This window comes from Hippichthys cyanospilos, chromosome 12 (assembly GCF_059441005.1).
Source record: "Hippichthys cyanospilos isolate Australia breed blue-spotted pipefish chromosome 12, RoL_Hcya_1.0, whole genome shotgun sequence".
Classification (NCBI taxonomy): domain Eukaryota; kingdom Metazoa; phylum Chordata; class Actinopteri; order Syngnathiformes; family Syngnathidae; genus Hippichthys; species Hippichthys cyanospilos.
In genome coordinates this window covers 11,591,596-11,613,905 of record NC_142380.1, presented here as the reverse complement: position 1 = coordinate 11,613,905, position 22,310 = coordinate 11,591,596, and the positions used below count along the sequence as shown (strand labels likewise).

Sequence of the window (22,310 nt, the reverse complement as noted above, 5' to 3'; positions counted from 1 at the left end):
CCAATCTTCACTCTCCTCAGCCAGTCTTGATTTTCCACGGGGATAAAATGTATTTTATGAGGGTTCAAAATACATTGAAATAAGAATAAACTGTCATTTGGTGCTCATAAAATTAAACTTTACAGAGCACATACTCAAAATAGAACTACAGTATATACACAGACACATACAAACACATTTAATGCTTTATTAGAAGTGGTTCGGTCGGCTATCTTTTTAAAATGGCTGCTATAGACCTAACAAAGGCCATGTGATACGGAAACGGCAGAGATAATAATTAATACAATCACAAAGGTGTTATTTTAGGGTCGTCTGGCCACATATGGTATGTTTAATGACGCGTCAAAGCAAAGAGTCTCACCTGCGCTGTCATCATTAGTGTGAAATAAGACTGTGTTTAATTTGCCAACGACTTTATGAGCTGTCTGCTGTGACACATTAAACATGTCATTTGTGCTATCATCAAACCGCAGTGACAGACGAGTGTAAAGAATCAAAGCACCAGAGACTGCAGATACGTGGCTATAATCATCTTTTTTTTTAATTACTTTGAATGACAGCCAAACACATTAAGGACTAAGTGTGGACTCAAATCTAATTACATTTTTTTACTGTCTTAATTTAAAAGCTACTGCACGGCGCAAGTCCGCTCACTCTGCTTTTATGCACTGACGTGTCATAAAATGTGAGGAAGTATTAAAAAAAAGGCTGCGGCAAATTACATAAAAGCAGAGGATAGTGATTAAAAGCGCTGGTCCTTCGTGCCGGCTGCGTATAATTCATGACCTTACGCGCAAAGGCAAGGGAGTGAAACTGATCAACACGCATTAAGTCAAAATTAAACAATGGATTGGAGAGTTAAGCTACATTAGCGCTAAATGAAATGTAATCATTGAGCATAATGGATCAAAGCAGGGGTGGGGAACTGGCATCCTGAATTAAAGCTACAAGCAGTGATGAATCCCCTAAATGGTCGTCAAACTTTGATGCCATTCTCCACCCACATTTGATGGCCTCGGGGAAAAAAAGCTTAGCAACTTTGTGTGACCATCTGTCTAGAATGCCTCCATTTGAGCTTCGTTGGAACAAATTCCTAAGAAAGAATTTGTCAAAATAAATGGCCAGGTCAAAATAAAATTGCTGACTTTATATTCTATTTCAGACATTGGTCCTTTCACTCTTTCCCACCTTTATAATTAACTTGGTCACATAATTTCTTATCACTTGGACAATTTTTACATGCCTTGTTTATGTTAATACTAAAAATAGTTCAAATTTTTTGACACCATGGTTCTGGAATGTCTGCAATATGGGGCTCATTTGTGTGAAGTTTTGGAATTTGACCACAATGGCTTCTTCAAATCAAAATAGCCAATTTCCTCTGAAATTTCATGCATGGGTCCTTTTTGTGTTTTGTTATAATAGACATGTTGAGCTAATATATGGCTTTGGAGGCTGAAAATGAAAAAAAAAATAAATAAAAAAATCAGGGGTATGCTACAAAACATATTTTTTCACTCTAAAGTGTCACTTCTGATCAAAGTGTAGACTTCTTGTGTGGTTTCAGGCATGGATTCTTGTGATATTTTTGTGTCTGTCACTTATAATATGATAGGCACGGGTATTACATTTTATCATTTTATGATGCAAAGTGGGCCGACATTTTTTTCAAAAGCTAGGACAGCTTTGCCATACTAAAATGGCAGACTTTTCTATGTTTTGTCAGGCGTGGGTGCTTGAGACTTTTTGTAGTCATTTTTGTGTGTCAGGGTAAACAATATATTCCCTGCTGCTCAGTGAAATTGACTTCAGGTTTTGATTTTTGAAAAAAAAAAAAGAATTGAAATGGTGCATTTTCTAATTAGGGATCTTAGAAAAGGACAAAATAATCAAAATGTCATGTTTTCTATGTTTCTTCAGTGACAGAATTTCTGTGTCTTTTCGTGAATATGTTCTTGAGACCATTTTGTGGGCCTATTATAGATATATACCACTCCATGAGCCATCACCTTACTGTGGAGGGGTTTGTGTATCTCAATGATTCTAAAAGCAAGGTTGTCTGGGGCATCCATGGCAAGCATCCTAGGTAAGGAACCACTCTTACAGCTTACGGATCCTTGATAATAAGTGAGAAATTTGGACAGCGAATTCCCTTGCCTAGACACGGATCACCGAGGCCTCCCTATGGTTCTGGGATTAGGGAGCGCTTGGTGGCTGGGCCTGTGCCAATAGGCCCAGAGCTTGGGTGCAAAATGAGCAGGTCGGCCACTAGGGGTGGGGGACATTAGGGGTCCGATACCCGGGTGCAAAAGCTGGCTCTAGGGACATTGAATGCCACCTTTCTGTCAGGGAAGGAGCTTGAGCTGGTGTGTGAGGCAGAAAAGTTCCAACCTGACACAATCGGACTTGCCTCCACACGCTGCTTGGGTTCTGGTACCGGTCTTCTCGAGAGGGGTTGGACTCTGTTCCACTCAACTCCATCACGTGTCTTTTCAGACATAGGTTTATATATACATATATTATGTTAAAAACAAAACCAGTGCTCTCATAATAAGACTTTTTCCATTATCCATGTGTCTCCCGTTCCCTTGCTAAAAGTGCAATGACTCGGCTAATGCATGGTGGAACCATTCCGACACTCAATTAGCAATTAAGGGCTTAATGAATAGACGCCCTCGCCGGCCCGTGTCGCTCCCGGCGGATTCTAATCTCCCTCTTTGCACAGTAAACAGCGGCTAATGCAGCAAGGACAACACCATGCTGGCGGTTATTGTGGGAATATAAAAAGCTAATGCTGTAGTTCTGTTTACCACGCAAATGCTGACAGGACTGTTGAGTGCAACACTGAGCCATTAATTGTAAGAGGACGCATTTGAAGCTGAAATCAAACAACTTTTTGTAAAAAAACAAAAAAAGTTTGGGTTCAACTACTTGTGCTTGTGAACTACTTGTGCTTGTGGTTTTGTGCCACACGTCTCATCTGTTTGTGTTACCACTGGTTTTATTTTGATAAGTTTTCTTTGACTGGTTTCAGGTTGTTAGGATTCTTTTTGCTGTTTTTGATTTCTGTTTTTGTTGGCTTGTTTGCAATCTACCAACTTTTTTTGTGAACAAAACACATGCAATCGGATATTCATCAAGCAGAATGGTGTTTAAGTCCATCAGTTTGTGCTGCTTCTGTTTTTATTCAGGCAGGCATCTATTTTCATTTATTCCTATTCTCTTTGGCTTTATTGTACTCAAGCCAGATCTAGTATCCAGCAACTTTATGTGGTCAAATGACTTTAATTTAAAACTTCTGTGAAAGTTGTGGTGCATTTAAGGATATCTATTTGTAAAGTTTGACAAGATAGACGGGTACCTTCGCTTCTAACATTAGCCACTAGCTGCCCCATGCTGTCATTTTTTATCAAAAGCAGTAGAATATATAAAGGAAAGTGCCTAATAGGGAAGGGCAAAAGGCGAAACAATCGCAATGCCAAGCCTCTTCAACGAGCTTAGACATCAACTATCAAAGATGAAGAATGAAGGCATACATCAAGTGAGGTAGGTGGATATTAGCTTATAAATTATTACCCTCTCCTTTTTTTATGTTCCCGCCATCAGCCCCGTCATTTACATATTACTCATACCTTTAATGAACTGCCTTTTTGGAGCGGCGAGCTGCTGTTTGGCCGCGTTAGCGGGCGGGCCCGTGACCGTGCCGACCTCCTGTAAAGAGAATACATCACGATTTCAATCAGCCTCATCTCTCACTTTCCCGCTGAATTTATGCCGGTGCTGCGAGGCGTGGAGACACATGGGGGGCATCCGGCGCTTAAAATGAGCCACGACTCCTGTGATCTGATTGGAAGCAACCTACAGCCTCGCCCTGGCTGACGACAGCCAGAAGATAAAAGCGGCAAGACCTATAGAGGGAGTATTATCTGAGCAATTCCGCTCGCTATCTCACACCTTCTCATCACAGCCATTTGAAGATTATCTGGCATTTTTTTCTTTCAGTACATTTCTTACACCTTCTGATCATACCCATTTGATGATTATCGGGAATTTTTTTGTCTTTCATGACATATCACCCACATCATCTGTAAAGTCCATGATGGTCTGCATTTAGGACTGCAGGGGGATAAAAAAAAAAAAAACTTAGTCTATACAATTCACAAATTAAATACATTGAAGTTCTTTTTCTCAAGAGGTTGGACAGTATCCGCTTCACAGGCAGTAGAGATCTACAATGAAAGCAAAAGCAGCTCAATCAGTCTGAAATGCATTACACCAGTCACGGATGATGCCAATTGAAATCCTTCATTCACATGAAGATGGTCAGTGAGTGGTTGAGCTTCCTTAAGTCAGTGGTAATGGACGTAAGACCACTGGCCCCGTCAAAATAAAAAGCAGCAGCACAAGCAGATGTTTTGAAATGCATCACCCCGGTGCTGGAGAATGCAAGTCAAAGTCTTTTTTTTTGCATAAAATGTTGCTGATAATAACTCCAGCTCAGTCCCAGGAAAGCAACGAGACCAAAAAAAAGAGGTACAAACCTCTCAAATTAAAAATGAGGCTTCTTCATTTAAAATGTTCATTTGTGATCTCACCTCAAGTCACTTAACCATAAGCAGCAGATTGTCTAAGCCCACAGTTTCCTTCTGTGTGTGTGCGTGTGCATGTGTGTGTGCGTGTGTGTGAGATTTGATTGTATTTTATTGGGCTGAGAACCCAAAGGACCAGCACAATAAATTGGATTGTAGCATTAAATTACAATGCACAAAGTCTTTCATGCTTTTCATTTAATGTAATCATGTTATTATTTTTTTATTATGAAGTACAGAATTATATAGTGCTGTTTTTTTTTTCTTTTCTTCCAATATGCTATGTTTTTTGGGAGGGGAGAGGCTGTAATGGATTACCTGCAAAGATGACTTAAAAGTCTTATGCGTTACTAGTGTGACCATGGTACAAAGTAAATTTGGATCTCAAGACCTCCACTGAATTAATGATCCACTCTTATCAAGAACGTACTTTCAGTATTATAAATGTATGAAATGGTGAAATAAAACATTTACATCACTGAGCAAAAGATTCTCACATTAGCGGCAATGACTGGCAGCGACAAGGTCCTTGGAGTGCCTTTATCGGTGCCAAAGTAATACAAAAATGAAATAATAAATGAAATAATAATTACCCTTAGCTAATCATCACTCGACTTATATCCGTCCCAAATGATCACTTTGCGTTTCAGTTTTTCTGCCGTGAACCTTAGCATGTTTTGCTATGAGCAAATTACATGCAGCTCTAGTGACCCACTTTGTTAAGCCTGATGGAGGAGAGGCTATATTTGGCAGGAAAAGTGGAGAAATTCTTCCGTGCCAGGAAATTGGAGGTAGTCATGGCATGTCAGAATTCCTCCACCAGAGTCACCGGCAGACCCCAGCACCTCACGCCCCGTTCACACCAGGATGAAGAATAGGAATAATTCTTGTCTCTCTCCTTTACAAAGAAAACGTTATATTCATTAAATGATGTAATTTCTGAATCAAATATGAAGGCAAAGGCTGCCAGCTCCTAATGTTCCCTGAAGCCACTTACCAAAAGATGGATTATTCTTTCATGAAAATGCAACCACAAGAAAGGCTTGTATCAAAACATTGCAAAAGGTTCTCTGAAATTGAATTACAAGAAAACCAGGAAACGGGAATTTTCTGACCTCCAACGAGGAAAAATGCATCAAAATGCCACTTCAGATAGAGCACCTACAGTATTTCAAATGCAGTATTACAACAATGGTGGTGGTGCCTAAAAAAGGCAATATAAACCATTATCAGTACATCTCAGACCTCTGCCAAGGGCCAAGTAACACAGAAAATAAGAACATGTTTTGCTTTCATCCAGCCAGTTGGAGCCAGTATTGACCAACTTTCTGTGAATAAATTACGTTGGATCCTATGTGATTGCTGCGCTGCAGTTCAGTCCATCTGTTTTTGCTGGCATTATTTTGGTAGGTTCCCACTTCCAATTTTTGACCCCATTGTTTTATGAAGAGAGGACCGGATCTTCTGTGACCTGTAAGGCAAATCTATCTGCCCTGACAAGAGGGAGCATGTCGTAAAGACGTACACTTCTTTACTTCTTACGCTAGTTTTCATCTTGCACGAGTTGTCTCATCCATCTGTTTGTGAAACTTGACAAGAAGGAGCGAGAGTAAAGATTTCATTAATTTCATAATTTTCTTCTTTGACTTAAATGGTACATTTGAGTCTATCTAATGTTTGTGCTGTCTGTGAAGGAGATTTACTGAAGAAAGTGAGAGACTGTGAAGTTAAATTCGTATGCTTCACTTTAAAAAAAAAAAAAAAAAACAGTTTTGTCAAGGTAAGGCTCAAGCTTGTATTGTGTGCATCACATTGCTTATTGCGGAGTAACACACAGCCATACACATATAAATCGCTTTCCCTCTGTCAGATTAAGAAAAAGTAATTCTAAAAGGAACACAGGAAGCCATTGTGCCCACGTGAATTCTCATTTTGTTTCTTATCTGGGGATGAAACCTCTTTTTGAGCCCTCTGAATGGGGGTCGCAGAGCTTGAAATAGCATCAGACTCGTGCGGTGCGTCGCGGCGGCGAGGGCAGGGGTTAGTGAGCAAAGACGCTCCAGACGCTGAGGCGAGAATGGGCGTAATAAAGTCCTGGCGGCTGCCCATGGTGCTGAAATCAAACGGCATCTCCTCTTAAAAAAGAGAGGGAGGGCGGGCATGAAAAGATGCCGGTGCTGAGATGAAGACGCCGCGGGGCTAATGGCACTACCTCGCGACAGACGGGGCTCGCACACTGAGCCTGTTGTTTGTGAAAAGACGGCCGGGAGCTGTGTTGAAAGATACATTTTAGCGTGGCGAAAAAGGAGAGTGCCTCTAATAGGGAACAGTGGGCATTGGCACATGCATAATGGAACACGACGCCAGTGGTCCGCTTATAAATGTTGACGCGTTCTCTCAGCCTCTTCGTCTATCGGATGTACTCCTTCCTTCCTGCTTGTTGGACTCCCAACACGTTATCTTCGACATGCGGGCGTACAGAGACGAGAAATATCTACTGTATTTTTCAGACCATAAAGATCACTGAATTATAAAGGGTGATATCACTGAACGGGTTTATTTTAAAGACCCTAAACGGGTCTATTGGCGCACTGGTTTTTAAATCGCATTACCTTTGTGAAGCACTGTATGTTTGATAGTTTATTTCGTTTGTTCGATATGTTTACTTGATGGATTTAGCGCTCCGACAGATGAAGAAAAACAACGTTTGAACGATGCTAGTCAATCTGATCTTGTTTACAGTTCAACCGCTCTGAACTAGTCAATGCACACACCAGATAGGCCAACTTGCTTGCCCGCCATTACCCAAGCCTGCTGCTTTTCACTGCAATACCAGGTATCTACTGCGGTCTTGTTTATCTCTCCCACAGACCACAATTATATTATGCCACATTGTAAAATGGAAATACGCTGCAAGAAAAACTAAGCTCGCGTTAGTCGGACTGCAGCATTAAGTTTGTATTTTTGCTATTTAGTCATTTGTAGACCAATGTAAATCAAATCTAGTAGGATGCCCTGTGATTGGCTGGCAACCAGTTGAGGCTGTACACTGCCTACTTCCCCAAGATAGCTAGGGTAGACTCCAGCATTCCCACGACTCTTGTGAGGATAAGTGGTCCAAATAATGGATGGATGCTGGTAGGAATACATTTCCCATGATTTTAGACACAGACGCAGGAAGTCCTTTTAATTCTGATAAGACAATCATGTGCACATGCTCGCAATGGGATTACTCGTACATGCGGATGAGTGAGAGTTTGAATATTAATGTGAGTAGGAAAGAATTGAACTGAAAAGCCAGCACTGTTTTTTGCAAAAAACTGTAGCTTTACTAGGTACTGCGTAAGACAAATTTGAGATCTTTTTTAAAAGCGTGCACCAAATCAAATCAGTTTTACTAAATACTGTAAAACACATCAACACCAAAGAAGCATTTCACCATGCTGAGTACTTCCGCTTCTTTTCTGAAACTGTGGCAAAGCCATTCTTTTGTCCTACAGCAACTTTATTAATTTATTTTTTTCGCTTTATGGCAAACAAAAAAATGACCCCAGGAAAAGGCTTTGGTTCTGCCATGTGTAGTTTAATTGCACATTCACAGCACCAGTGGTGCATTGTGCAGTGATGGTCTCATTGTCGAAGTCTGTACAGGAGTTATAAACCTTTTAAAAACGTGTTTTTTACAAAATCCCATTAATGATTAATTAATAATAAATTATTGTGATTTAAAAAAAGTCATCAAAATGTTTTCTACCTTTTTCTTCAGGTTAATTTTTTTAAGATATTGATGATCCTGTGTTATTGTTTGGAATCAATTTACTTTTATTATTATTTATTGATTTAATCTTTTACTCAGCATCAAATGGTTCAGTCATTTATTTATTTATTTTTTTGTACAGCTCCAGGTGTTCACAATGTCGCAACGTGCATAGCAACAAAAGTTAACTTTACTTAACATTGGTAAGTAGGTGAAATGAGCAGAATTTTTCGCCGCAGTATGTGTCCCGTTTCTCCAAACACATGCTCTGTGTCGTCCAATGACCAATTGCGGCCATGAATTAAATTGACTGCAATTCCGCCTGTCCATGCAGTCGGTGTGGAAGTAGCATTAATGTGCATAAATACGCTTGTATCTATTTTGACCTTTCAACTGGATCAATACTGGTTTTAAACACTTTTCCAACACAATATGGAAGGGTCAATGGTAATCGCTGGCCCACAACAAAACTCTGTAAGAAGGAAACCAACATTTCTGTGCTACCTAGTAGTGTATTGCCATAATGCTGACATGTAACAGCTGATTTACAGTAATGGACCTGTCATACTGCATTTGAACTTGTGTCTTAAGGATGCCTTCATGGCTGTGTAACACCAAAGAGCATCAGAGCATTGACTCCATTTCAATCTTCAAGTCGCTCTTGCAAAGGAGTTTCACGGCTCTATCCGATTGGTTACCCTACAAATGACCTCATGATTGACTGTTCTGCTTCTGACTCCCAACAAACTTAGCTAGATCAAGCCCTATTTCCAGCCTCTTTGTACAGCAATTGCAAAGGAGTCACCTGTCCCAAAGATAAATCCAACCAAGCTCGTAAAAGAAAGCATCTCACCAAGTCGGTCCACTTCTGAGTTAGATCACATGCATAACAGGAGTGGCCCCATTTCACCCTTTTTGTGCTTCGATATCACACGTGTCTAATTACGGTCCATTAAACTGGGCGCTTCAAGGTTAATGGCCCTACTTCTGACACCAACAAACAAGACTTTGGCATGATGAATGCATTTCCAGTTATAATGGCACCCACTTTTGTTCCCACACATGACAAGTGGTTAAAACACACACACACACACACACACACACACAAACAGCTGGCATCACGGCGAACTGACCTACTTCTGACACTAAAGATCTTACGAGATGAATCATGAACACATTAGTGACCGCTTGAATGTGCCCTATTTCAATCCTGCTTTTGTTCCAGAATTGTAGAGGTCACCTGTTCTAAGATGCTGTACAACTAGTTGGGCAAGTAGAACCCGCTTCTTACACCAAAGTGGTATCTCTTTGGTATGTAAGTCAAATAATATAAGTAACAGTTCTAACAGAGCAATACTTTCATTCTCTTCACTTTGTAACCTATCCAATCACTCCATTCATCCCGGCACCACATAAAGATCTTAATGGTGAATAACCCCAATTCTGACACCAAAAAGCCAGGTTTTTTTTTTTATATGGTATCCAGGTAATCCACTCTATAGTCATAGTGACATTCTTAATGACACTACCTCCGGGGGCCCATGTTCCATACAGGCTCCAAGATTCTGAAGCGTCCCACTTTTAACACCGACACTAACACTGATACTGGTGGCATTCTCCATCACACTACCCTGCTCTTCAAGAGGCGGCTCCTTTCTGCTATTCTCCCTCAAACTACCGTCCCTTCAAAGACCAAGCGAGTTCTTTCCACTGGGCATGCCCTGAGTGACCTCACTGCTAAATGTCCACTCCTGATGCCATTTCATTAAATATGCAATCACCTGTACATTGACCACAACAGATTACATACACACACAAAAAATAACAAATTCTTAAGGAGAATTAATTATTTGAATGTACTCAAGGGCTAAAAATAAAAAAAATGTACATTCCTTAAGGGTTCTTTTATTCTGCAAGTGTAGTCCTCCACTGGGCCAGAAAACAAGCTTAAGTCTAGCTTTAAAGATGTCTGTCTGCCTGCCTTAACTTCATTCCCTGCTTGTGGCTCATAGTGATTCAGTGCATGTGTACCTAAAGCTGGCTATTGCAGAGCTTCATCCCTGACCAGAGATAAGCATTGTTTGCTTAGCAGCACATTTCATGCTCAGCTGGCCTGACCTGATGTCCAGCATGCAAAAGTCTGTGGGCTGGAAGAGATGTCAAATGGCCCTATGTGTTCCTGAGATGATTTCAGAGAAAGACGGTGAAAAGTTTCAACATTTTATGCTCAAGGGGTCATCTTTTGTGACTGTTCATTATCTACCAAAGGATGCAGAAACAATGATACCCACAAAACAAAATTTCAATTTAGCAAGATGGGAATTTTCCCGTTTCATTTTCTTTCATTCCGCAAAAGACTATCAATATATCTTCGCAATTTATTTTGTCAGTCATCAGCCTCTTTAGAGGATGCGTTACTGCCACCAATAACATAAACATCGACAAAATAAACAATTTATTACCATAACCTTTTTAAATATAAGTTGTAGTTTTTTCAGTTTGGCCATGACTGACCTTTCACAACCACACTCACAACTAAAGGCAATGCATCTATTTGGGATTGTTGAATGAAACTGGAGCACCCACATGGGCATGGGTAGTACATGCAAATTCCACACAGGAAGGCCAGAGTCTGAATCGAACTTGAGACAGCAAAACTGTGAGGCAGACGTCCTAACCAGTCATCCACCGCACTGCCCTATTTTTTTTACTTATGAATTCAAATTGCAGCGTTTCCACTAGATGACAGAGGGTACACAGTTGACCTGATCTTCCACATTTTTTGTTTTCATTGCCGATTCTTATCTTATTTATTCTTGTATTGTCTCATAATACACACAGATGCGTTGCCACTGGTGGGAGCTTCTTTCATGTTTAATGAAAGCGGCACTAAAAGTATGTGGCAACCCCCAAAGCAGAAGTAGAACAAAAAATGTGTGAAGCCACCACAAGCCATTTTACATTGCTCCTGTTTAGGTCAATTTGTTTTTTTTGTTTTTTTTTCACCAAAAACACTGCTATCATTGTGTGTTCTTTGTACCAGAATCCTTTTATGAACTCATGAGAGTCTTTCTAAGAACAAACTTTGTTGGTGAACATCTGAACATCAGTAATGTAAGATGGCTACCACTGGCTTGTCGTTACAGTGAGTAAGCAACCTTGTTAGAATATAAATGCAGAGGTGGGCAACTTACACTTTTTTTTTTGGTCCGTCATTTTGTCAGGCGAGGGGTACCTCTGACTGCACTCATACTAATTCTTTCTTCTGTTTTGTTATTTATACTTAAAGTTAACACCATGTGTGCAGTTCTACCATTACACAGCAATTGAAACTCAACACAGTAATATAATTGTAATACAAAAACAAAGGCAGCTAAAGGGTTTAACCCAAGCTATAATTCACCATCATGTTGAATACAGGAGACACGTCTGCAATAAATAATCATTTCCACTGGATGGCATTATCACATGCTATATGTGACTGTGAAATGGTAGATGCTGGTTCTCATTTATAACTGCCTGCTCTACAACTATATAAGACGGTTTCATTAACATTTGTCTAAATTTCATCAGTCATATACACTACAAGTGAAACAAAGTACTGCTGATGTTTAATTTACTAAAAAAAAAAAAAAAGTCTATCATTGGAGAATTAAAAAAATGCATATCCTGGCCCAGAACCAATCTGAAAAAAAGATGCAAATTTGGTCTGCATTGATTGGTAACTAGAAACGCATCTGACGTAATGTGTGTGTAGTTTTTTGAGTAGTAAACCCGCAAAATACGAGTATGCAGCCCTTTTTTAATGTCATGAGCAATCAGGAGCTCTTGCTGGAACTGTTTTCTGCACTAGACTCTTCTTTGGAGTACTACGATGGACAAAATGTTTAGACATTTCTGAACCGAGTGAGTGTGCTGGTCTAGGGTTTTGAAAATTAAATTTTCCCCCAAAAACCTAATTATACTTTTTCTTTTCCTCCTGGGGCATTTTTGGACTCTATCGTCTTATACTATAGAGTAAGGAATAGCTGCAAAATTCAGTGCTTCTTTTTTTTAAAATTTAAAATAATTTTACATATGCCTATTTAATAGACATAGGTTTCTACCTTTTCATCATAAAGCCTGGTGACCGAGCAGGGATTATACCAGATGTAAATCAATGGTTTTACCACTGTTGGTTTACAAGGTAGTATAAACCTAAATTGTGGCATAATTTTAAACTTCAAATAGGGAGTCGTTAGGAGTTATTTTTCTGTGGTGTAAATACAGCAGATTCCCTGTTGTATCTTAGACTAACCAAAGTGGAGGTTTCTGGAATGGAATAAAACAATTTGCGATTCAGCAGGGATTTAGTGAATGTCTCAGAACTGTGCTTTCTTTGTGGAGAATACTGGCCTTGAAATAAGCTTCAAATTAAAATGATCAGGTAAGAATCAAGGGCAGTAATGTTCAAGTTATTTTTTCAATGCCTGTGTTTTTATGTATTTAATTGGAGCGGTCACAAGGACTGTACCTTGAATTACCCTGGTTTTGAAGTTCTATTGTTGAAGATTTCTATTTCTTTGCACTTCTAATTCTAATCTGTTTTAGAAATGATGAAAATATGATTAAGTTAAAAATATGTTTTTTTCGTGCTCAATCAATGTGCCTTAGCTCAATCAATGTTAGCAAACAGTGGTGTAGTGTAAATTGCTGTATACTGTACTGTACGTGGCCCAGAGGATCAGGTTGCCCAACACGCATTTTGCATCTGAGCTTCACGGTCAAGGTCGAGCAATTAATCAAATCTACAAGCAAGGTTTGCATAATGAACAAGCACAGTATTTGGACGAGATGCCATCCCCCCTCGTCCTTCCTGCCACCAACTCATTAAGGCTGTTTTCAAGTTGCCAAGTGTGTGATGTCTGACAGTGATTGTCAGTTATCCAGACGCAACGCCACACAATGAGGTGTGCATGTGTGTGTGCGCAGTAAGAGCACAGCTGTGCCTTCCTCTATTGGCAGGTAGTGTTTTGTTTTTGTGCGGCACACATTTGCACTGCAAATGTCCAATTTGTGGTTTCTGCTCCGCAACTTTGTATGCATGCTGCGATGTTCCCATCGCCCTTCTATCGAACAGGTTGTACAACCTTATTTCTTTGATTGATTCATCAGGAAAGTTAACTATTGATTAATCATAGGGTTGGGTGGTTCATCGTTGATATGAATTAAGATGAAGTTATTGGTAGGGCTGATCTTCACTGTTTGCAAAAAAATGCCAATGGAGCTCACAAAATCACAGGCTGCATTATCATTTTAGCGACATTTCTGTGCCAAATCGAGACAGTGTTTTAAAAAAAAGCAACCGATAACTTTGATTCCCACTAAGAAACAGGCAACAAATATATAAATAAATGGTAAGTATATAAGTTTGATAGCTTGTATCATTTGTCTCCTTGCCACACTGAATTTGGGGGGGGGGGCGATGATTTGTGTTTTTGCTGATAAATTGGTGCCTTGACAAATGTTGTTAATTTGGTCCATGACCATGTTTGTAACTCAGAACATGAACCTAATTTGAATATAGTCAATGTGATTTCAGTTCCCACTCACTGACTATGAATTTGAGATTCAATAGTTGCTTGTCTGTTCAAGTACCGTGTGACTGACAGGCAACTAGTCCAGGGTGTAGCCTCCCTTTTACCTGAAATCTGGATGACTCACACCTTGACCCTCAAGAAGATGGATTTAATGTTGCTATTCAATTCATTTTACTCCTCCTTATAGTGTGCTTGCCTTGACCACCAGGAGGCAGTATAATAGAGTCCCACAGACTAATTAAGAATATAGTAAAACTCCTCTACAACGAAAACTGCACATGCAAAAATAGCCCCCAGTGTGAAAATGCATGCATTGAAGGCTTTCCCTCTTTCTTACGTCCTCATACGTGGAAAAATCTCCTTGTTGCATAATATATTCTTTTTTTTTCTGCATTTGCGTTGCTCTGAAATTCACAATGCCGAAAACAAGCCTGCAGGAAAAGTCTATCTTTGTTTATACTTGACGTGCCGGCAAGCATTTTGTAGCACTTCATATTCGAAGTGGCTTTCCCCCACAGTGAGACAATATTCTCCCATACTATAGATGGCAGTAAATTGACTCTACAGCATACAAACAACACTACTCTATAACAGAGGTAGAGAATCCTAGTCGATTCAAACGATCTGAACAGACTCCTCATCTCTCACCAACGTGGCGCTTGCCAGGAGTTGTTTACGGTATTTATATAACGGTAATCCTTTTCAGACGAATCTTAAAGGTGTTTTTACCGGCAATTTTCTTTTAGCAATTGTTCGTCTGCCATGTTGTCCGTTCGTAAAAAAAATTCCGGAAGATACACGTTGTGCAAAATATGTTCCGCGTGGATTCTGAGCAGAGGGGGTGTGGTTACCAAAATAACGTCATGCGTGCAGCCGCGCTGAGCTTAAAACAAGCCAACACTTGAAAACAGGATAAAAGTAATAAAGATGAAAGATGGATGAAGCAAAGTGTACGACATTATGCAGGAAATTGATGTATGAAGTATGAAAATGAATGCTTATTGTAAATTTGGCAATTTCTTTTTTCTTTTTATATGTTGGATGGTTTTGTTTTTAACTTCAGTCAGATTGCAGAGTGCACAACACGTTTTTTATGTTTACTTCCGAGACACAGATTTGCGAGAGTGAAAAGATCCCTGTTGTGAAAAATTTGGCTGCAAATATAATTTGGTTGTAGAGGAGTTTCCTTTGTACGTTTTATGTCTATCACTGATACATTGCACTCAAATCCATTGCTTTTAGGGTTCTACAATCATGCAAAACCATGTGTCAATAATGTTTTTCATTATACAACATGTTAGCATAAAGCTATCATAGGCTACATAGTTGTTTTAAGGTGGTACTTTACCCGAAATCTTTTTGGGGGTCAAGAAAGTACATAAATGGGTGTCCAATAATTCTGTCTCCATGAGCTGCTCATTATTTTACCACTTTAGTGCATGCTTGTTAAAAGGTTCCATTTTGGAATGAAAACTATCTGAGTGATACCATCTGCAGATAAAACACTGGGATGAATACACTTTTGCTATAGGTCATCTCATTGGATGAGCAGAGAGTACTGTCATTTTGTGATTCTGCTCCGCCTCATACATGCCTTCTTAGCGAGTTGGATTGTCACTGCCGCGTAACTGCTGTTGTCAATTGCAGTCAGATTGTGCCCAAACCTCCGCCTCCCTCAAAAGCCCATCGGTCCTCCAGGCAACGTCCACTTAGAGCGCAGTTTTCAAATATTTCTGAGTGGAGCAAGAGTCTGGCAGGGGTTGTGCACAATTTGTAATTTTCTTTGATGTTTGGTTTGACAGTTATCATCATCTGAGAATAAACAGCTTGAAGCCACTTCTCTTGAGAATACTTATGTAGAATATTTACGAATTTCATCTGCCAAACCACTGCTTGTTGTGGAGTGTTGTGGCCTGCCACCAAATCGCTCTTGAATCTCAAATTTGCTTTCATAAGTAAAAGAAAAAAAGAAAAGAAAAAGAGAACAAAAAGCATCAATCGAGAGCTCATGTCTCGAAAAACTTTTAAATCAGGTCACTCATTTCTCATGGCGCTCTATCTCGATCAGAGATATGCATTGGTCTTCCTTAGTATACTAACTAACAAAGCGTAAACCAACCAGCCAATTGTTACTCTCGATTGAAGCTTAATTACTTCAACACACTGTTGATTGATAGTTGGTTAGTGAATGATTACTGTAGATCTCTAATTTGAAAAAAAACAAACCTCTCATTGAGTCATTGACTGCCATTCACGGCTATAGATGTAAAACATCCATTTTTTACTGGGCTGGCAGTCAAAGTGTTAATAATTGTACTTGTCGAAGATTAAAAACACAATTCTTAAAAGTAAATAACTGACTTGAACTGCCACTTGGCTGAAAGAACATTTAACTCATTTAGTGTCAATGACTGCTATAGAAATGAACGTTTACTGGTCTGGCAGTGAACGAGTTAATTTATATGGTTCTTAGTCTCATGTATCTTGGTAAGATCACTGTGGCATTCTTTTTGTCATTACATCCCAAGGATAGAGAATTACAAAGCACCTGGTGTGTTTTGCCACTGTTTAACCCCTGTACCGACCCCAGTGCTATTGTGAGGTGTGTACAGGAAACCACTTCAATCACCATGACAACCAATTAGCGCTACGTGTTTCGACCAGATTAGTGGCCACTACTTGCTGAAATAGATAGAAAACAAAATCGACTACACATAAAAAAAGGGCATGGACAGTGTTTTCACTATTGAAGGCAGCACTTTATTACCAAGTCGCCAAAGAATATTCGTCAGGATAAAACCGAAGAAGGCACAGGCTGAGCATGCAAATGTTACATATAAGGGAAAACAGAAATTCAAACCGCAAACCACGAAACTGTGAACCAAAAATGTTAAACACTTACAAACTGTGTCACCAACAGCACAGGTGTATTTTTGTTGAATTCACTATTTTTGTAAACTCTTTCATTTCGATCCCAAGGTTTAATGGTCACCCGTTCATATCAGTATACTCTGTTTGTTAATCTACATTAATTTACTTGACTTTTTGTAATTTTTGTGAATGTACACGTTGGTGTCCTAAGATACAATTTAAATGTGTCTTAAATGATTTCTTCCTGCTGGAATGGTTTAAATAACATCATCATAAATGTTTGCATATTTCAAGTTTATACTTGCAAGTTAAAGGAAGATTTTGTAAATATTGGGCCACTCATATCTAAAGGCATCACTGTATGTTTTATTATTTGTATACTTCTTTGTGTATTTTTTGAATACTTTGTTTTATTATTATCACCTAATGTCATATTTTTCCCATTATTTTCTTGTTTACACTTTTATAAACACTCTCTGAATACATACTTTTTGTGATATTGATATACTTTTTCCCCCAAAATATTTCCCTTGAAGAAAAGCTAATTCAAATGTGCATTAATGCAACAAAAGTTCACCTGGCTTCTGCATGAAGAACTCCACCAAAGTTCCATTGTCACCTGCTTCCAAAACACTCAAAATCCTTCAAAATCAAAAGTGCTTTTCATTTCCACCATCAACGCTGCAAAAAAATAAAAACAATACAAAAAAATCGGAGTAAAATTGCCCCAAAATTAATACAAAATGAGCCAACGTAGAGCCCAGGGGCGGGAGAAAGAGCAAAAGGTGATTGCTGCTAAAACAGACGAGCGGATCCAAACGATTCCACGAGCACGTATGTGTCCTGCTTGGATGTGTGGGATGAATTGAAAGCATTGCATGCGCACCACAGCCGTGGCCCGAACACCAACAACAAAACAAGAAGAAGACAAAAAAAGAAAAAAAAAACGAGAAGAAAATGTGAGATCAAATGATGTACTCACCGAGCGGGAGTATCAGTATGGAAAAAGAAATGTGGCGGGTGGGTTGGCTGGCAGGCAGGCTGACACTCTCTCCAGTGTGTCCGCTGGCTGCTCGCAGCATCAGCCGGCGTTGGCGTCACGTGATTCAGGAGGGGCCACGCTTGTGTGGATTCTGACGTACACGCACGTGGGTTCATTTAGACTTCTTTTTTCCCCTCTTATCTCCCGAATGAATGAACGAAACCAGCGTGTAGGTATGTAAATTTGCAGCCTTGGACACATTACTGGGAACTCGAGATCTTATACACAATACAGCAATTCAGCCGTCAAAAATATAATGGTCACTTTCGATTAGCGCAAGTCGATGTACCATTCACAGTTTAGGGATCAAATTAACCCGGTAAATGCCAAAATAGCAGTATACATTTATCGGCACAACCTTTTTAAATAGTTATACAAAAACTGAATATTTTTATTGAAAACACTATGACGCCTGAAGGGTTGAGTAAGAAGGAGCAAAAATATTAGTAAGAAGGACAAAATAGAAAGAAAAATGATATGTATATTTGAAGAATGAGATGGCATACTAAAAATAGGATAGTTTTAGAAAATAAAACACATAATTAGTCAAAGAAATATAAACACAAATATTTGAGAAATGGGACAAAAATCTTACTAAATTGCTGTAAATTAGGAAATACTGGAAGAAATAATAAATCCATTATATTAAAAAAAAACATACATTAGAAAGAATTTATACCATACAATACGTGTGAGAGAAGAAGTAGAAACTGAAAAATACAAAAGAAGAATACACAATATACTGCAAAGATAAAAAAAACAAAATGAATGCCTCTGACTGGTGCTATATTATGTCTACATGTGTTGCCTCACTGTTCGTGTTCAAATATGTATTGCCTGAAGGGTAACAGATGACCTAAGCGATAGTCTGTTTGCCTAAGAGGTTTCTCATTGTACAGGTATGTTAGAGTTGGGGTATAAATATCTTCGCTTTATGTTTAGTTTGACAGCATCCTTTGGCTGAATGTGGTAAAAAAAAAAAAAACCTCTTCAGACCTCTTTTTTGAAGAATATTTAATAATAGTAGCTGCCAAACCTCTGCTTAACGTGAGTTGCGTTCACTGTCACCATGCAATGCTCCTATTGGAAATACGTTAAGTGGTCACAAGCAAAAGCAAAATAAACAAATAAAAAATAAATAAGAAGAAGAAGGAGAAGAAAGGAGAAACAAATCTCAAGAAAATCAGTCAATAGACAACTCATATTGAAACAAACGCGTGAGTTGGGTTGAGTAACATTCATACTTTAATACTTCATATTCAAACATGGGCTGTCCAGTTAACAAAGGCCTTATAAACCTGCCAGTCTCCATTGTGAGCATATCGCTTCAGCCACCTAATATTTCCTTTATGTCTCTGCTAATTAGCAAGGTCCCTGAAGGCAACATCGCTTGCCGGAGCCACCCATCAAATTGAGTAAGAGGGTCTCCACATATAATCAATAAATCCATTTATACCTCTGGGGTGAGGGGGGCTTTCTCATTAAAAACTACTTAACGCATTAATCAAGTGAGTTTCTAATGAGCCCAGGGTTAGTATTGACAATCAATGAAGGGGAGAGGGCTTAAGGCCAGGTCAGGAGAGACATTGCTATTTGAGCATTGTGTGTGTGTACGCTTGTGTGTGAGATTGCAGTCTGACCTGTCACCGTGCTTTATTTGATGCGCTGACAGCTTTGCTTGTGCTTCCCCTGCCCAGGCTGTCCACAATGTGTTGCAGTGACATAGAACAGCCGTTTGGCAAAAAGGAGCAAGCACATGTGGACCATAGAAAAAAAAACGTTGAATCATAAGTCCACCCGCACCTATTTGTGGGTCGCTCTTCACAAATTCACCTGTTTGTGATTTGAACCGTTTATAGCTTTTGGTTAGCAATGGCGTTCACATATATGGACATAGGTGTTTGTTACAAAATACAAGCGGGGATACACATAGCATTGAGGAGTGACTGCATGATAAGGGTATGCCATACCATTGGTACTGTGCTGCTGTTTTTGTTAGTAACAAAATCCAAATGGCTCAGAATGAAACAGTGAGGACTGTGAACTGAAGTATTTCTTGTGGAATATAAAGATGAGCATGAACAATATCATGACGCAGTCATAATTCAGTCTACTTTAATGTCTATTGTGCTGCTGTTTTGATTAGCAAGGGATTTTTGCATGGATTCAGTAGTTCATGACAGCACCTACATTAGATGTACGATAAAAAATCTCCACACACCCTCAAAGCTTTTGTGATATAAAAAATGAGACCAAAGCAAATCAATTTAAAAATACCTTTGAGTGTGGAAGTAAAAATTATTTAACCCATTTCAACCCATCGGTCACAAAAGTGACCATAAAGAAAATTCTATCTATGAGGCTTTATAAATGATTGTTCAATCATTTTTCATGAAGTACTGAAATACTACAATGTGTAGATGAAATGTGTGAAATGTCACATGTTTACAGAATATTGTCACATGACCAGAGCTGTTTACTTTATGGCTGCACTTTGAGAGAAAGATGACAGCCTCAAAGCTCCCAAATAAAACGTTAGTAAAGTATGTTAAAATAAACAGAACAAAGATTTTTCGCAGACATGATTTTTCGGATGCCTAGTCGTGATACATGCATTTGCACGTACTCAAATTGGTTTGGCGTGTTTGCACAATGATTATAATAATAATAATAATATTGTTGTGACCAGTCATAAAACCCACCTCTTCATCAACTATTTCATTTTTTTTAATTAATTAATTATTTCAAAAGGTTACCAATGGCAGATGGAATGTTTTCATGCCCAAGAAAAATGTGGGCTTGTGCATTGGTGTGCACCCTCTTGTTAATCACATTCAGACGCATTTTGAATTGGAGTCAACACCCACCAGCCACTATGTTTCACAAAATCCCTTTGATTATTGTTTTTTTTTTCCCTGTTTGTTTGTCTGAAGATATTGTACTAACAGTGACTGCAATTTGGAACTGTTCACAACTCCCTCCACTTTGTCTAAGGCCTGAGGACCAGCTGAAGGAAAACAGACCCGAGGCATGATGAAGCTACTACCACGCTCCAGTACTGGTATAGTGGGATGCTTTTTTCTGATGAGTAGTGTTGCGCTTTAGTCCCCAAAAAAAAACATTTTTGGTTGATTCAACCACACGTGATTGTGTATTTGGTATGTGTTACAACCGGATGAAAACAAGGCTGAACATACTAATCAATTGGAGAGACTTCAACCATGCTTCTGTTTTATGCGACAAAATATTCTACGAAGTAAACTGAAAGTCACATTTCCTGAGGCGTGCATGCTCAATAGACCCAAACTCGGGGATTTAGAAATAGGCTCCCTCCACACGAGCGTCAAAGTGAAGTGAAACAATTAAAACGCTGAGGTGGATTTTAGCTTTGCCATTGTCTGTTCCTACATGCCAGCTCAAAAATGGCGTGGAAACTCCCTATGGCTACAACCTAAGCCGATCCAGCACCGTATCCGTTCATCTTTCGCTAACACACATACACACAAGCGCTGTAATTCACTGGCTTGCATCCTGAGCTCCCTGGTGAATGTCCCAAGCAGCTCATCTTCCTCGGCCCGGATATGCATCTTCAGGCAAGGGGGGGTGAGGGGGATTGCAACAATGTGGAGGGATCGCAGGACCTGCGATTCTCCTCTTCACAACGCCCGATCAGATTTATTCAGAGCCTCGGGTTGAGTCATGAGTTTGCCCACTTCGAGAGCTGTAATTATATAGTAGACAGCAGGACATTCTATGCAACATTAATGGCAAGGCAGCTGTTGCCCCCCCACCCACTACTTTTTGTGTATGAATGCAAACACAAATAATGCATTACAACCAGTGGCGAGTGCTGCATAAATATTTGTGTATGTATCTGTAGCAGTTGTTCAAGACTGGGCGGAAAAAAAAAAATTAATGGGTGCTGAATTACTCACAGAAATGTTGAGTGGTGCTTATGCTGCCACATCTGACAGAAAAAATAATGGGCGATGTGAAGTGCATGCGAGGTTAGTGTTTGTTATCAGAGTGCCTCGCGGCATTTTTACCTCACAAAATAAAATATTTGACTGCGTTTGTGTGCATGCTACCATAACAATATTAGTGTGAGTAGAAACATAAATATGAGTTTTAATGAGGTTGCATGACCACAACCTTAACTCCCAACAAAAAAGCCTTTGAAACAAATAGAAATGGCATCATTCTCTTCCAGTCTTTGCCCAAAACCAAGTAAAATTGGGGTAATCTGTATTCATTCTGTACCCATCTGTACCCATTCATTGCCGATAATAACGTCAAGGATCCATTTGAACTGGGTTGCATTCACAATCAAATGGATTGTTGATGACTATTTGCGTCAACAGAAGTGAATGAGTTAAAAAGAAATAAAAAGAACCAAACCGTTTTTGGCAGACACTCAATTGAATAGCTGTTCTTCAGCTATTTCCATTTTGCTCGTAAAATATAAAAGACCA

The 22,310-nt window shown here is 39.3% G+C and overlaps 1 protein-coding gene across 10 annotated transcripts in view; it reads right to left on the bottom strand.

Annotated features, from left to right (window-relative positions):
- ralyla (RALY RNA binding protein like a) overlaps window positions 1–17,891 on the bottom strand; it is a 47,231-nt gene extending 29,340 nt beyond the window's left edge. For 2 of the 10 annotated variants that reach the window (XM_088429578.1, XM_088429582.1), the window contains exons 1-2: window positions 17,779–17,891; window positions 3,633–3,711 (exon numbers count right to left, since the gene is read on the bottom strand). The gene's annotated coding sequence lies outside the window, so the exon portion shown is untranslated. Of the gene's footprint in view, window positions 1–361; window positions 409–3,632; window positions 3,712–17,373; window positions 17,743–17,778 lie in introns of those variants that run through there. The other 8 variants (XM_088429579.1, XM_088429581.1, XM_088429583.1 and 5 more) reach the window with 6 other exon arrangements.
- Window positions 17,892–22,310: the final 4,419 nt, after the last annotated feature.